The 16,602-nt window shown below is 42.8% G+C and overlaps 1 protein-coding gene across 5 annotated transcripts in view; it reads right to left on the bottom strand.

The window, feature by feature from the left end:
- Positions 1-16,602, bottom strand: part of PRKG1 (protein kinase cGMP-dependent 1) — a 530,425-nt gene that overhangs the window by 398,067 nt on the left and 115,756 nt on the right. Inside the window, exon 1 of one of the 5 annotated variants that reach the window (XM_074590629.1) lies at positions 13,935-14,000. The exons of the other annotated variants lie outside the window; for them this stretch is intronic. The gene's annotated coding sequence lies outside the window, so the exon portion shown is untranslated. Of the gene's footprint in view, positions 1-13,934; positions 14,001-16,602 lie in introns of those variants that run through there. 5 annotated transcript variants of the gene reach the window in all.

Genomic DNA, 16,602 nt, shown 5'->3' with positions numbered 1-16,602 from the left:
CTTACACACATTTTCCTTGAAATATCAACACATTAACTGGGACCACATACATTAGGTAAAAGTGCATATTGCACTACAGTTTCATGACATGCCTAGAGACAGTGGGGTTGAAAACAAACGGACTATGTTTCTGACAGTCTCAGGACACAGAGAAAATGGGTAACTTTCATGGTCATGGTGCAAGAATCTGTTTGCTATTCCAGAAATGGTCCAAGAATTGCTGACCACCAACAAGCACTTATGAGTGAACTACTAAGAGGACAGAAAACAAGCGTCAAGGACAAACAGAAAAGAACCAAGGAAAGGGGTAGTTTAGCTAAGAACAAAGGAAAAACGGGGGAAAAAATAATAAAAACCAAGCTGAAAGAGGAGATGATGTTGTTGCTTTTATGCAAAACAGTGATTAAGTAAAGGAAAGAGGTGACTGGTCTGTGGGACATCAGTAAAGGGAGAAAGAGATTACAGAGTGGAAGAAGAATTGAAACGAAGACAGAAATAGTAATCAAGTGAAAATACCAAGTCCTTGATGGATAATGTCACAAATTCAGCAACAGGGAGTAAATGTTACTGGGAATATAAAATATTTTGTTCTTCATTTCACAGGGACTAGGAGAGAAACAGATCAGGAAGTGAATGATGCTTCTCTTAACATATTCAAGAACACACAAAATGCAAACACACCAAAGCTATTTGAGAGGGGAAAAGTGTAAGGCACAAGAGGGCCACAATTTCAAGTGTAGGTACTATGGGATCTCCTCACAATAAAACAGTGTTTCATAGTGATTTCTGGCAGGAAAACAATGCCGATTCTCTCCCCTGCTGTTTAGTTTCTGAAGAAGTTCACAAGTAGCATAAATCTTGCCCTAGCATAAACAGATGGCAAAGCCACGAAAGCTTTGTTTGGGCTGATGATACCATGCCCAGAGAGAGAAGATGAACAACTGCCTTTGAAACCTGGCTGTCAAATGGTATCATCAAAGCAGAAGACCATCATGAAAGCAGAGGGACTCCTTCCCCACACCATGCAACCAAGAAGCAGTGGCAAGGTAGAAAGTCACACAGCAATGAGAGAAGGCACAGCCTCTGCACTTCCTTAACTCAAGAGTATCCAAATTTAAGGTGGAAAAAGCAAAGTATTTTCAAAACAAATCCAACTTTGTCGCCAGCCACTTGGCTCTAAGAGAGCTCTGCCACGGCCTTAGGTACCTTGACTGCACATCTACAAACGATATGGGATGTCAAGTGGAAAGACTTCACCACCACCTGAGATTTTCAAGGATTTGGTCATCATTGGTACCTGCAGGAAGCACAGGACGCCGTCAGAGCACATACCCTTCATGTCAACACACACACACACCACCCTGTCAGGCAACTAGGAACAGGGGAGACCAAACAGAAACCTTCAGAAATACCTTACAGAGTAAAGAGCCATCAGTCTCAACACAGCAGGGCACATGGAAATGACAGGGAGGGAGGGAACAGCAGTGCCTTCTGTGAGCAGCATCAGCAGCATGGGGTAGAAATAAAGCAACACGATTAGGAGATTTTTGGAAAGCTCTCCACAAAATACTTCAACGGAGAAGGAAGCGACAACTGTCCTCTGAAACCCATAATCCTGGAAAATAAAATTGTCTAACTATTTGACAATCCCAGATGATATGACGGTTCTGATAACACCATGAAAGGGACTGTTTCTACCCCTCTACTCTGCTCTGGTGAGACCCCACCTGGAGTACTGTGTCCAGCTCTGGAGCCCCCAACATAAGAACATGGACATGTTGGAGGAAGTCCAGAGGAGGCCACGAAGATCAGAGGGCTGGAGAACCTCTCCTATGAAGACACACTTCCTAGGACCCTAAAAAGGATCTCAGGAGAGAAAGAGGGGGCATAAGGAAGAGAGCAGGAACGACCACACAGGGGCAACCAAGGAGGGTGATGGTGCAGCAGCCAGCAGACCAGCAGCTGGGGAACCGCAGCCTGAAACTGCAGATGGGAAAGATATGCAGCATGTGCCCTTCTTCCTCATTCCCCTCACTGTATTTAAGCAGCATAGATCATTAGCGAAACAAAGAGATAGGGTTGGCTTCCTTAAAAAAAAAATTGCTATTATTAGCTGTACCAGCTGGATCTTATCTACTTTTATTGCAACTAAAAAGCTGTCAAGCTGTTCTCCTTGAACAGCACACAAATCACCATCTCCATTGTTTAGGCTGGAAATATCTCGGTCCTTCTTACATTCCCTACCAAAGAAAGTTTTCTGAATATGAGAGCTCTTACAAGCTGAATAAAATTTTACACTAAATTAAATTAATTCAACAAATCACAGAAATCAGACCTTCCTCCAGCTAAATGGTTAGCTTTAATTCATGGGCTTGTTACAATTCTTTTCTCTACTCTAATACAATTATGTATGGCAATTAACCTGACATTTTCTTCACAGTATCCTTTCTTTTAAACTACCTGAATGAAAAAAGACTTATACGTGTTTCCACAATATGTTCGTGATTGTTCTACCCTGCATCTTATTTAAGATACAATATGATGCTTTGAAACCATATATAAAAAGAATGAGAGCTCTACAGATTGTGGTAGCCTTTTCTACTGTATCTCTTTTTCTACTGTATCTCTTTTATAAGCATATTACATACTAGCAAGTACTTTTTATTGCTTTAGTATTTGTGCATCAGTGCTAATACTATGCAAGCAAAGCAGAATCAGACAGTGTTTTATTGTAGCCACAATAGCAGCTTTTCAGAATGAAGTTTTCCATTTGAAAGAGTAGAAGTCGCTCCCTTCTGTCGAGAGTATTTGACCACGAACACCCATGAAAGTCATTAACTAACATCGGAACTCAACTTGTAAGTTTTGTGAAATTGTAAGATTTTAAATTTTGTTATTTGATTAATATAACTTGTTATTTTAATATTATTTTGTTCTTACTGTATGTAGTCACACAAAATGTTTACCGAAAGGACAAGCAGCAGCTAAAGCCGTGTTTTAATATCTCTTTCAACAGCTCTCCAGAGGATACTCACAGGAGCATTTCAAATACGCTTGTATACCTAACATACAAACCACATAATCCCCTAGGTTGGAAGGGACCTTTCAGATCACCTAGTCCAACCATCAACCTAACTCTGACAAAAACCATCACTAAACCATATCTCTAAGCACTATGTCCACCCATCTTTTAAATACCTCCAGGGATGGTGCCTCAGCCACTTCCCTCTCGTTACTGCTTCTGCTGTTAATGACAAGAAAGGTCTAGCAAAGGATGTCCACAGATCCCCATTACTCCTCCTGAAAAAATAAATCAAAAACCTTGGGATCTTCGCTCCTCCACTCTGCCGTGCTGGAAATAAAGTCGAGATGCTGGAGCACTGAGCCTGTCCCTAATAATCCCAGTCAAACACATCTTGACTCTGCAAACACCGAGTCATGGGGGTAAAGTAAAAATGAAGCTCTTAGCCTTTCTGGGCAAAAATGTTACAGGGCAAAATCCTGTGCTAGAAGGGTTTTTTGTGTGCTTGTTTTTTAATGTGTGCCTTCATGGGAAAGCACAGAATAATGGAGAGGTTAAGGCTGCTGCTGGGGAAGGTGACAGGGAAATGGAGCCTGCAGACAGATGGCAAAACAGCCGTATATGAAACAGGTAGACTGTTCTTCATTTTAATGAGCTGTTAACATCAGAACCTGTTGCACTTCTGCTTGCGGACTTCTGCATAGCCACATGCAGTATTTGTCTGCAGGGTATATGAGACAGCAACAAGCCTGGAAGTTGCAAAGAGCCAAGCCAGATGGTTTTTAGAGTATTCATACAATTATTGTGCTTTCCACTGTCCCCAGTAATTGGTGTTCGCAGAGCTGGATTCCTGCAGCGTAGTCTGTGGAAATACAAAATTTGAGCCAGAAGCAGGAAAGTGAATTTAATTTAATAAACAAAAACACTGCTGCAACTGCCTTGACTGGCAAACCTGGGAACCAGGCTCAGGTACCTACATAAGAAGAAAAACGCGCTCTCAGATATCACTAACTATTCCCATATAGGCAGAAGACCAGGAGGCACAACCTGTGTTATGAAGCCCAGCCCTCCAAAACTTTAACACTTTTCAAGTCCAAAAAAAACCCAAATTGCACTTCCATCCATCCTATACACATTTCAGAGCTTGGCTATGAAAGACAGCGTACAGAACTACAGCTGGGCAGATAAAAGGACATACCGATTATGGGAAAGCAACAGAAGATCGGCGAGGAGGGTCGTAAATACGTTCAAGTGACTCGCACCTGGGGTGCTGGGAAACATGGGTATCACACTAGTTGTTGTTCAGTCTTGGGTGCTTGCAAGAAAAACACTTGCACTTAGATAACCTAAGTCTGCGATGGACTCACAGACACCTTATCTAGCCACTTGAGAATCCTGGCATGTTGTTGATCAAAGCACAGTGGGAAAACTATGCTGGTTTGAACCCTTTAAATACCGGCAAGAACAGGGAGTCCACACGCACTCTTGCTAACAATGACTCTCTCGCTGCCAAGGACTCTTGCTAACAAGGGCTCCCTCACTCCGCGGTGCCCGCATCCCCTGCTTGTGTGCCTCTACCCAGATGTTGCTTTGGAGATTCCCCAGTCCATGAGGTATCGAGATTAAACTTGTTCTTTGCCTTTCATCCATGGTTTTGTGGCTGTTCCTGCGTCCTGCCTGCATCGGCTCACACCATCAATGCCTTAGGTCCCACAAAGTTTAAAAAAGGAAACTCCAAACCAGGTAATTTGTGTGATAGAGTACAGCTTTTCAGGCTGCAAAAGGCTATTTCACTTTCATACCACATAAAACTCAAGCAATGCACTCATTTGAAGAAAACCCAACTAGTTTTGCATTAGTCCTCAGCAGATGTTTAACAAAATGGTCATACAGCTACTGTTATAAAATAGTAGTTTTCAGTAAAATAGAAAACAATAAGGAAATCCATTGGAAAAGCTTCAGTAAGCACGTATAAAATTTGCTGCTTGTTAGTAAATACCGAATGTCCGAGACAGAGCGCAGTGCCTGAGAAAAGCCATCCCTCTGAATGCTTAATGCCCGCAGGGACCTGTGATCGCAATCGCTAGGCTGTTGCAAACATTCATGCAGTCAGGTTTGGTATTCAAAGCCTCAGGTGCTTCGGCAACACTGTCATAAATCACATTTACGTGGCTTCAGCTGCGCCACTGAGCTCTCACATGCCCTGACCCAATGCCTTCCAGCTTGCAATGTGCCATCTCCTCCCCCTTTGGCACTTTGGCCTTTCAAGGTCTACGTGAAGCCCAAATGCTGCAGCAGCAGCACATCCCACACACAGGCAAGACAGGCATCCTGCAGCATCCCCTTTGCCACAAAACGCATCCAGCTTTGAGGGAAGGGGACAGAAAATTTATGGTTTTCTGCAAAATTATCCACAGTGATGCCAAACCCCCTCTTTGTGGCAAAGCTAATTTAGAGCCATCTACGGTTAGGTTTGTTTGCTCCATGTATACTATTTTGTGCTGATTGACATCAAATTTCAGTTGCCAAGTTGCTAACTATCCTACCATGACTCTTGCAGACCTTCATTTTCACTACACCATCTGACCAAGCTTCGCCTCCTGCCCAGCCCTTTTTCCAGATCATTTGTGAACGCACTGTAAGAACACAAGGTTGAGCAGAGATCTAAGGGCATCAGTGACCACATGGAGAATAGGGAAGGTCCATCCTTCAGGAAACCTGCTGGCGATCTCTTTCCTTAGAGATATTAAAAATTCAACAGAGCTGCGAATAACGTGACCTCACGTGAACATCATCCTTGCTTGGAATAGCAGTCTCCAGCCTAGACAGCTCCAGAGATCCCTTTCGAACCTGTATTATTCTATTATACTCTGAATAGTCCCTAATGTGACATTTAACCAGAGTACACTGGGTAACTGAAACCTCCCGCTATTATTTTGTTCTCTGTCCTTACACCCGCTCCAATCTTGCTCAGCTTATCACAGCCACTGTAATGTGCAATGCTTGAATGGTTCACCAGACAGTCCTGATATTTTGAATTACTATTTTTTTAAAAATCTAGGCATCAGTGAGGCTTGCTGATGCAGATAACTCACGTATTTCTTTACTGTGCCATTCTGCCCCCAATGCAATTAACTCCATCAGTCCTGTGCAACACCAGCTCTCCTGTTAGCCCACAACCTGTCACCAAGCTTGGAGAGGCCTTTTATATATCAAGATCCTCAGTGAAAACCAGGCACAACATTCAACTGCCCTATTCTTTGGGTTCCTAGCACATCTGCAGGGACACATAACTTTGATTCTCCCTTGGCTGACCGGCTGCCCTGCTTAAATGAGATCGCACTTGTTGAAATTGCTCTTTGCATTTTCTTATTTGAAATTTATTGACTTCTGCCCTATCTCCTCCTTTTTTTCCTGAATAAAGAGTTCTTAGTGAGTTCATTTCTAAAGAATATGTACTAGCAGTTCATCTGCTCCTTTTCTACTTTGAAACTCCCCTATAGATTCAAACTGCTGGGAGCACTTTGTGAGGAAAGGAGAGAGAATAAAATGATCTCTTGGCCTGTTACCTCTAATTTTAATCAACTGAGCATCCTCCTTCCACAGCATGACCAAAACTCTGCCTAAAATCCCCATTCTCCTGTCGCTGGTAGTCTTCTTGCACTGACACACTCCACCGTTTTCCACAGCTTTCATTTACATTTCATAAACCTTGAATGTATCACAGCTTTGCCAGCAGAGACCCCTGGTCCTCCCAGGCAGCTGCTCCATCCTTGTCACCATTTCAGCAGCCCCATCTAATTTGTCTTCCCCGTTTCATGTACGGCTTGTCCCCCCCCAGCTTTTCCAGACAAACAGCTCCACTCTCCCCGTCCTCCTGCCCCAAAGCTCCCACTGCAGCTCAACCCACTCCTCAGGCCAGGCACCAGCTATTTTGAACCTGCGGATTTATATCTGAACATTACTAAAATCTACTAGATTAGGCCCAAAAATCAAGCTTTAAGTATTTCTTTTTACAATTCTAGGTTCACATGAACTTTGCATGTATCTCCTCTCTTAAATTTCCTTGGAACTGCATGCTTAACTCTTAGAACGTCTTTATAAAAATCTGCTTTAGTCCCACCCCAAGTAAAACTTTAAAATTGACCATTACCAAGAAAACTCTCTGAATTCAGAGCTGTACTGAAGAACATAGAGAAAAATCCAAACTAAAAGATAAGAAGAAAAGGAGGGCAATGTACCCCTGGAAATGCATCTTGTGGTCTTTCTTAAATGCCACTATGCTGCATCTGACCCAAATGTTGCAGTTCCATGTGTGAAAATCCACCAATTCAATCAATACATAATGCAAGCAGAACAGCACCCAAATATGTACAACTGTGCTTTGTAACACAAGTACATTTTCACATAAAATTTCGACATACCAGCACTTTAAAGAAAGTAAACACTTCAGAAAAGGCTGTTTTCACTCCCAGTGCACAGTTCAACAGTCCCACATTGTGCTCGTGCCTTGCTGGTAGAGCGAGTCACACTGGGTCTTGCCAGTGGCCAAAAAATATTGGTGAGCCTCATTCAAGCAGATGAGCTTTGGCAGGTCTGACACTAGGAACATGCCTGGGGAGCTCACTTAGTTAAATACTATCTCTGTTTCAGCAATTACATCCAATACTGCTTACAACTGACAGCACCTTTCCATATAGTGCCTCAAAATCAAGGCATCATCACAAATTCCATCAGGAAGGAAAATGCATGCTAAGGAAACATTCCATAATATCTTGAATTACCCCGGTTTTATTAGCCTGAAGAGAGATGCCCTGTCCCATGGAACAGGGCAGTTTTGGCTTTGCTCATTCCTGCCCTCATCAGCAGAAAAAAAAAATAAGAATGGGCTTTCATACATCGTACACTTCTTGTAATGGAAGTGAAGCCTCTTGATAGGTTATCTGAGTCGGAAATAAAAGGCAAAACATGTAATTCCTCATATTCAGGCAGGCTTTGCGGGGTTTTTTTTGTGTTTTGTTTTTCTCTAAATAAATCCTTTTCCTGGGTCTTCACACCCAGATGCCTCACCCTCTGGAAAAAATATTCATTGTTTTAATCGCTAGAAAATGTTTTGGGTTTTTCTTCCAAATGAGTACTTTTAATACATCTTAAAGCTGGATTACATGTTAATTATAACAATGTCATATATTGTAAACCTTGAATCCTCAGTGATACCAAAAGAGATGCTACTACATTGTCTGACACAGGATAAAAAGCTTACTAATTAGCTTTTCTTAACAACTAAAACACATTAATAGAAAATTGATTTAATTACAATCTGATCTACTGGAAATCACAAATGCACATAAACAGCTCCTTAATGAAAGACATTAGGGCTTGTGCTTTTAATGCGCCATAATTACAAAGGTGCATATCTTGGTAATGGAGCGCTGGTCTCATTTTTGCTAGGTTTTTCTCAAGTTCCCTTCAGAATTCCCTTCAGAAATTGATTTGGTGAGAATCAACTGAAAGGCAATTTGCATTGCAATAAACTATTTCCTGCAGAGAAAGAGAACAGTTCTGAGAAACACAAAACACAATCCCCCGTTATCACTATTACAGAGCCTACATGTGCATATACATGCATTTCCACATAGATGGTAATGGAGGCACGATTAAATATTCATGTTGCCATCTCCTACGCATAGCATGAGTTGCATTGCAGGAGCATTTTGCTCTAATCAACAGCAACGCAAGTCATTTGATATCATGCTCCAATCTGATGCTTAGAGAGCATTGCTGGGGACCTGGCTTCTTCAGAGACGCACAACAGTTACAGATATAATTATTATTCTACTTTGCTGAATTGAGAAATAACACATCTACACGCAAAGAACTGGAAACTATACCCACATAGATTGTTCTCTTTTACGTGCAATTAGCTGGCACAGTCTCAGCAGCCACTGATACATCAAAGAAAGAAAACTGCTCTGCCTTGCTACAGTTTTTCCAAGCATTTACATGTTAAGAGACATTAGGCTCTACCTTTTGTAATAAAAAAAGCACATAAACCAAAAAAGTCACAGAATTGCAGAATGGTAGGCAGTGTCAGTACACATTTCCAGGAAACCTGTAACCTAGCAATGATGAGAGTGTGTCTGGTGGCGAGCTGGAGCACCTCTGGAGCTGCCATCAAGGTGCCGCAGCCAGCTGCACCTGCACAAGCTGTTACTGCAGCTACCAGTTGCCACCAACACTTCCACGGTCCTCTGACACAGGTTTCTCCTACATTGCTGGTAAGGTTTCCATGTGTAGAAAAAAAGCCTTCTGGCACAATATATCTGGGTAGATTTCAAGCTAAGCTAAGAGAATCGCTTTAATGAACTTGGGAAGTAATTACGTGTCAAACTGGGAAGCTGTGATGCAATTTGTGGCGTACATCTTCACATATATATTAGACAAGTGAAGTGAATCCAGGCAGTAACAGCACTGCAAACCTTGGCTTGAACCAGTCGTGTAGCTCCTATATGAAAGGAATACTATGCCTAGATTGCACCCCTACAGACTAGCAGACTGGCAATGCCAGAGGCAAGTCATGGCAAAAATGGACAATGAAAGAACAATGGCATAGAAAAATTCTTCACCCTTTCAGCAGCTACCTGCTTCATTTTCTTTCCTACACCAAGATCTGGGCAAGGGAGTACACCTGTACTCAGCAACTCCATGGAGACAGACAGGCATAATTCAAGCAGACAGACAGACAGCGGTATCTGGGGAGCTGCCTACAGGTGGACCTCATGACAGAGCTGACTTCGTGACAATCCATATTCATGGCAACAGAAAGCTGAATCCACACAAACAGGCCCCTCCTGGGACACTCTTACCCAGTGTGTACTAATAAGCCTTCAAAAGTTTATCATAGGAAAAGTCAGATCTGTTCCAAGGGACCCTCCCCATGTAGCTTTCAAATATTTATTCAATTAAACATGCTTACGTTTGAGCTATTTGCCACTAGCTTTGTGTTAAGCTTATTCAAAAGTAACATTGCTTCAACACTCCTTGCTCACTTTCATGCAGCATTTCCCGATATTTCTCCTATATGCTTATTTGAGAACCTCTCTGTTATTCTTCTATGAGCAAATAAGGGACAGATCTGTCTACATCAACCTAAAGTATCCTTCTTTAAGAAACAGCACAAATATTCATGCAACTAAACTCGACATAAATCCTATTGTTCTACTAAAAAACCCGAAGTAGTTCTCAGCTTGGTGTTACCACACTCCGCTTTTAAACAGCTGAAAGATCAGTAAGAATAAAACATATCAAGCTCCATGGACAAAATGTTGGATGGACCTACTGCTCGAATCAATAGTGAGGCTCCTCCAACAAGTGGTTTGAGCCTGAACAAACTTCACTCACAGTATTTAGTCCTGCTAGCAGTATTTTGAAAGATAAACCCAACTTATCATACACATTAGGTCAGGGTACTGAAAGCCCCCAAGACTTGAGTCATCCCAGGGTTGTAATCCATGATCTCGCAAGGTCACAAGGCTTCAAACATTTCAGAACAAATTAGCTTGCATTTTGCTGACCATTCAGAAGCCTTCATGACATAAAAAAAAAACCCAGTGAGCCAGCACTAATAGCAAAAGCAAACCACTGTCCTCTAACAAGAAAGGACTTGTATGTTGTCTTGGCATTAGCAGCTAAGACAAAACACTATGACAGGCTGCCGCTTACCAACCTAAACACTCTTGAAGATGACTGGCACACATAATCACTTTTTTAAAAGGCCCCCATGCTCCCAAACCATTTGCGCTTTTTTAAAACATTGACCTCAATTCTTCATCTTCAATATACATAACTACAGACATGTTTCTAGGGACTAATTTTAAATGCGAAGCAGAGCTCGCCAGAGAAGGAGCTGAGCTACAGCATTTAATACTTCTGTTTCACTTTCCACCAGCTTCCAGCAAACTGCCTGCGTGAAATTCATATCCTGTTTAATATCTTCAAATCCCTAAGCAGTCCGAGGTCTGATCTCTGCTTCTGGTTCTTGTGGTTTTGGGAGCAGAAGGGAAATTAAGAATTTCACGTGCGCGGTTCCCGCTGGCAGCTTGGATCAAAGGTGCTAGCTGGGGAGCCAGCGCTCTGCTCTGCAGATGTGCATGCGGAGGGAGCCGCTTCTCCTGAAGGATGCCACGTAAAGCCTCCCAGGTTTGCCACAGGGCGGAGAATTCATGAGGGGAAATTTAATCAGATCTAAACACCTTGAAGTTTCCTGCTCCCTCAAGTTTATAATTTAATCAGTGTTTCAGACCATGGCTGAGTGAAGGGATCCGTACTGCAGGTCCTCTAAGTCCACAAGAATTTGTGCTATGACCCTGGGGCTACAGAGCAAAGGATATCCGTATCAGCTGAAAGCAGTACTGCATCTACTCTGCTTCGCAGGTTAATATCTAGAATTCACGATGCTTTTAAGAGCCATCCACAAACTACAGCCCAAAAATACATTGTGTCCTCTAACCCGAAAGTCAGCCAATGCATGGTGATATCTATGACCATCATGTACTTGTGGGGAATAAAGCAGGACAAGAGTCAACTTGCTATTTGCTGCTCTCAGCGCTTTTTCAAAGATAACAAGCAAAAGTGGCCACATTTTCACAATCAGTAGTCAACTCCAGTGTGCAATTCTCTTACCCAGCTCTACTTTATTCTGGGTTTTTAAAAAAAAGCTTTTAAAGGACAGGAAAATGTGCATGTAATTGGCTTAGAAGATCTCTGTGGGGTTAGAAAGAAGACGGGAAAACCCAAGAAAGTCATGCATTAGTTTTCATGCCCCGCTTTTTCAGCTACAGAAGATTTCTTTTGGAAAATAGTCACTTAAAAGTAAACTCTGAGGGATTTCCCCCCCCCCTTACAACAATAACAATTTCCTGTGAACTAGTGTTTTGGAAATCTCAACAGGTTTAGAGGTTCAGTTTTGCACAGATAAGCATCCAAGAATTCAAGTGTGTATCAAGGCTCCTTTGATCTACACACCAGAATGGAAATCTAGGAGAAAAAGCTCTCTTGCAAGATTTCCTGTATTCCTAAATTTTTGCCAAGGTGGAAATAGCTTATTCCCTTTTCACAGCAGTTCGGTGTTTTTACTTCCAGCTTAGCCACAAACGAGAGACACGAACAATTTAAAGGAAGCAATCCAACAAAGAGATCAGCTTGCACACATGCAAGTAAGCTGTGAAGTCTCTTGGGAAGACTGAGGCTTGAAAGGGTTTCTCAGAGTTAAAAACAGCCATCTGCTCATTAAAAATTTGAGGTGGTGGGCATTGAGCAATGTGAGCATTGTTTGCATTGGACTGCTCTATCTTACAGAAAAACTGGCAAAAAATAGGGTTTAGCCTCCCAAGCCAAAGGGTGCAACAGCACAGAGATCTTTTCATGCCAAACAGATGACTGTGACCTCACAGAACCCCACATCTGCAGGGTAAACAGGAGTGATAACTAAATATTTGATATCGAGCCCAAAGTAACCCCAAGGTCCTTCAGCCCTGGATGCTAACCTAGAGCCTGCTGCTGCATTTCACTGCCACAATGGGTTAAGTCAGGAGTTTGCGTCAATCTCCTCTCCTATACCTTGCCGGAAAGGCCCACTTTGAAGCACAAGTTCTGCTGACATGCTCTTATCACCTCCTCCCAACGTGCGCTAACTTAATGAAGGGCTCCCAGTAAAGAGCAACAGCACAAAAGGACCCAGTGATTCTCCAGTGAGACGCAGCAGCAACCAACCCTTTGAAACTAATGAAGGGGGAAAGCGGGGACCCAAATACCGAGACATGTTTTATTAACACCACCCATGGTCTCAGAAGGCCAGAAACATGCTTTGAGTTGCAGGACCGTCTGCAATACTGCACCGATACTTCTGCGGAGTTTTTTTAACAATGGAAAAGCTGCAAGCCGTTTCAAAGCACAGAGGAATTCCATATCACAAAGTCCTGTTCTCTGGGAAGGGAGAGAGAAGGCAATCCAATTATCTCCCCAGACAGGAGGATGAGCTTTGTGTGAGCAATCAGCATATCTGGATGGCTGAGTGTATCAGACATTAGCCGAACTTGGGCTCTGCTTCATTTACATGCTGGGCATGCCCCATACAGCTCAAACAATGTAAGCTATTAGTATGAAGGGAGGGAGGGCACAGGACTCAGGCCCCACTTTTGACTTTCATTTGCACACAGAAGACTCAATAATCATCAGGTGTGTCCTGAATGAGGAAACCCAAACCTGACCTTGCCAGAAAACAACTCTCTCAGGCTAAGTGCTGTCTTGGAGGAATATGAAATGACAACAGAGAGGAAATGGCTAATATCAGGTATATATAAGGCATATCTTTTATCATTTTCTACTTTTCTCTTATTATATTTTCACTGTGGGTTAAGGCACGGGAAACAGAGGTCTCAGCTGGTGGGTGTTTCCTAGTGCCCTCCAACAAAAAGCACACCAGGGTGAGACAGCCTGGGGGACACTGCTTCCTCACAGAAATAGCCATTAGGTACTCAAACCTCTTATGCTTATTGAGAAAGTATTTATCTCCACTGCTTCTCTACACTGAAAGCATACCGCCCTTCTTTTAGGTTTTCCAGGACTATGGTTTAATTAGGAAGGTGTTTATAGTAAGGATGCTTAGATACCTCTCAAATAAATGACTTTTTAACCTTACAGTGTGGTGCCACTCACAGAAGTTCACTCTTGGTTTAAACAGTAGAAACACAGAGTTCAGGGGAACACTGCACCAATGAACAGCCATAACAAAAAAAAGTACATTCTTAGCAGTGATGTCCTACAGCCCAAAACGCCCACTGTGGTGTTTCTCATCAAGCGAGCCATCTCACTTGAACACACTAACCACAGCTTGAGCTCTGCGCACACTTACAGGAGTCGCTCGGCCCCCGGAGGAAGCAGCAGGGCACACGCAGCCCTCTCCAACGACCCCTCAACAGCGCCACGGGGCACTCCCCGCCCCGGCCTTTTATAGGCACCGGTCACGTGCTCGTACACGTCACTGATGTGCATTGTGATTGGTCCGGGCGGCCAATCCCCGGACCTCCCCTAAAGGAGAAGTGGTACGTGACGAGCTCGTCAGGCGCTAATGGCCGCCTGCCCCACGAGGTGGCGCCTAGGGCAGCGCTACTCCCCCGGGCACCATCTTGTGTGGCAGGCGGCACTGAGCACCCCAACGAGCCTTTTAGAGGTCTCCTGGAAAAGTCTGAAGGCTTTTTAAAATTTTATTTAGACAAAGCCATTTTGTAGGGGAAGGTCAGTGATTTAATAAACCTTCTCCTTGCTTTGAAATGTGCTTTTCACTCCACTGAGAAGGCTGGAGTTTACCTCATCTTTAATGAACTCTGGTTCAGGTTGGCAAGAGTCAAAAAAAAAACATAATTCACTTTATTGGCGTGTCTGAGGCTGCTCACTAGCATTGATGCTCAGGTACAGCACTGTCTCCCTCCCTAAATTTCAAGCTTGCATTTCAAACCTTATTCACAGATGAAAGCATCTGTTGTCCCAACCTCCCTTAGGCTTGAAGCACTTCAGCAAGTCTAGAAATATTTTTGGCCAGCCAGAAGGTTTAATTAGGAAGGAGCAGAAAGCTCCAGCAGTAACCTCCAGGAGCCCACAAAACCGTGACACTGACCAGGATGGACCTTTCTCCCACCTGACAACTGCAACTCATGAGACAACATCATCAAAACAATGATGGTGTCTCAGGGCCGTATTTAACACCTTGGGATTGAAAGCCCAGGTCCAGTAATCAAATAATGCTCTTTGGGATCGAGATCTGGAGGCAAAGTGCAAAAATCCAGTCCTCGGAGGAACATCTGACCTGTTCAGGCACAACCCGCAAACTTGTGGAGAAGAGGAGATGGATGGGCTGCTCTGCCTCCAGCAAGGCTCAGGGCCTCTGTATTAAATATGGGTCCAACGCTCACAAAAACGCACTCGTGGGAATAATTTTAATGAGCTTTAAACTTCAGAAAGTAAATGGTTTTTTGCAAGTCCAGTGATTTCCAAATTCCTGGTTATTTTTTGTAAGTTTGCAAGAAAAAAATGTGGAAACGCTTCAGGTTTACAGGTGAAAATATTGAAAACAACTGCAAAGAAGCTACTAGGGGAACAAATACACCCACCTGGTTCATTTATTTAAATATTGTTTTTATAACTGAAATATATTAGGAAATTTTGGGTGAGTGTAGTAAGTTGAGAAGGAGGTTTAGTGCTTGCGCTTTCTTTGGTGGTATTTGTTCCGCATCTATTTAAAAAAGCTTGCAAGGTTACAGCAGTCAAGAGGTACAGATGCCTTTCAATAGCCTGAAAATTGATATTTGACATACCGGTATTTCAGTTATGAAGGCTATTGGCTTATTAGCGTAAGAAGAAAAATACTGAAATGATGTGAGATTCCTGCCTCTTTATGGCCCTTGTACCTAATGTTTGCAGGATTTTGTTAATCCTCTTGGAGCAATTTTAAAAATGTAAACTGAATCTGAATGTAGCGTTTACCTGGCGCCTCTCTATGGGTGTTTTAGATCTGGTATTTATTTCATTCTGAGTCATGGCTAACTGCTAAGATGTTATGCCAGCACATCCAGTCTGCGTGTAGAGCAAGGAGGAAAACTCAACATACCTGGTCACTCCGAGGCATCTTCTTGCAGAAGCTGAGAAATTAACTGTTCATGATGATAAATAACAAAAATCAAACAAATGTCTGTGGACATAACACTTATTAGTAGAGAAGAGCCTGTGGGAAAATGCAGGAATGGAAATTCCCTGCGCAAATGTAATATATTTACCCACTGCTATCTGATATCCCTCTCCAGGACTATCCGTAGAGATATGTCCCAGGAGCAGCATCCACCTCGCACTGACTCACGCCTGCCAAAAATGGGAAGGAGAAAAACATGGAAAGCCTAAAGCTCACCAGCACTGGGCAAGCAGGGTATTCTTTGTCCCTCAATAAAAGAGATGTATTTTCAACTCTTCTTGCAACTGCAGCTCTTCTTGCACAGACTGCGATTTGCAGTCCAGGAACGCAGCAAAACGCTCAAAGCAAAACAAAGAAATGTCCCCTTCCCAACAAATCACCCAAAAGAATCCCAGCAACAAGTGGAGAGGTGATCTATCATTTTCTTGCTCATAAGCCTCACCAGCATTCATTTAGTTGGAAATTCCAGGGGAAGCTGAATTTGATTTTCATTAAGAGTTATCGGCACTCTCCACACGGTTTTTCCTGACTACTGATCTGTTGTTTGTATCAGAAGTGAAGTAACTCAGAGGTTCCTTACCGCTGCCAGCATAATGGGAATATCAGATCTGACACTTAACCAATACGCACATTTCTCTGCGTACAATGGGAAAAAACTTTGCGTTGCAGTTTTATTCTCCAGGATACCCAAGACCACCGTAAGACCGTCTATGGTGGTTAGAGCGCCTTACTGTTTTTAACTTTAATTCAATGCAGCTACAGCAGCTCTGGACCAGACCCAAAACCTCATCTTATCTGCACTTTTAGAGTTATTGACTTATTAAACTGCTTATTCTTA

This window comes from Larus michahellis, chromosome 6, assembly GCF_964199755.1.
Source record: "Larus michahellis chromosome 6, bLarMic1.1, whole genome shotgun sequence".
Classification (NCBI taxonomy): Eukaryota; Metazoa; Chordata; class Aves; order Charadriiformes; family Laridae; genus Larus; species Larus michahellis.
The sequence above is the reverse complement of the archived record's forward strand: the minus strand, read 5'-3'. Positions and strand labels throughout refer to the sequence as shown.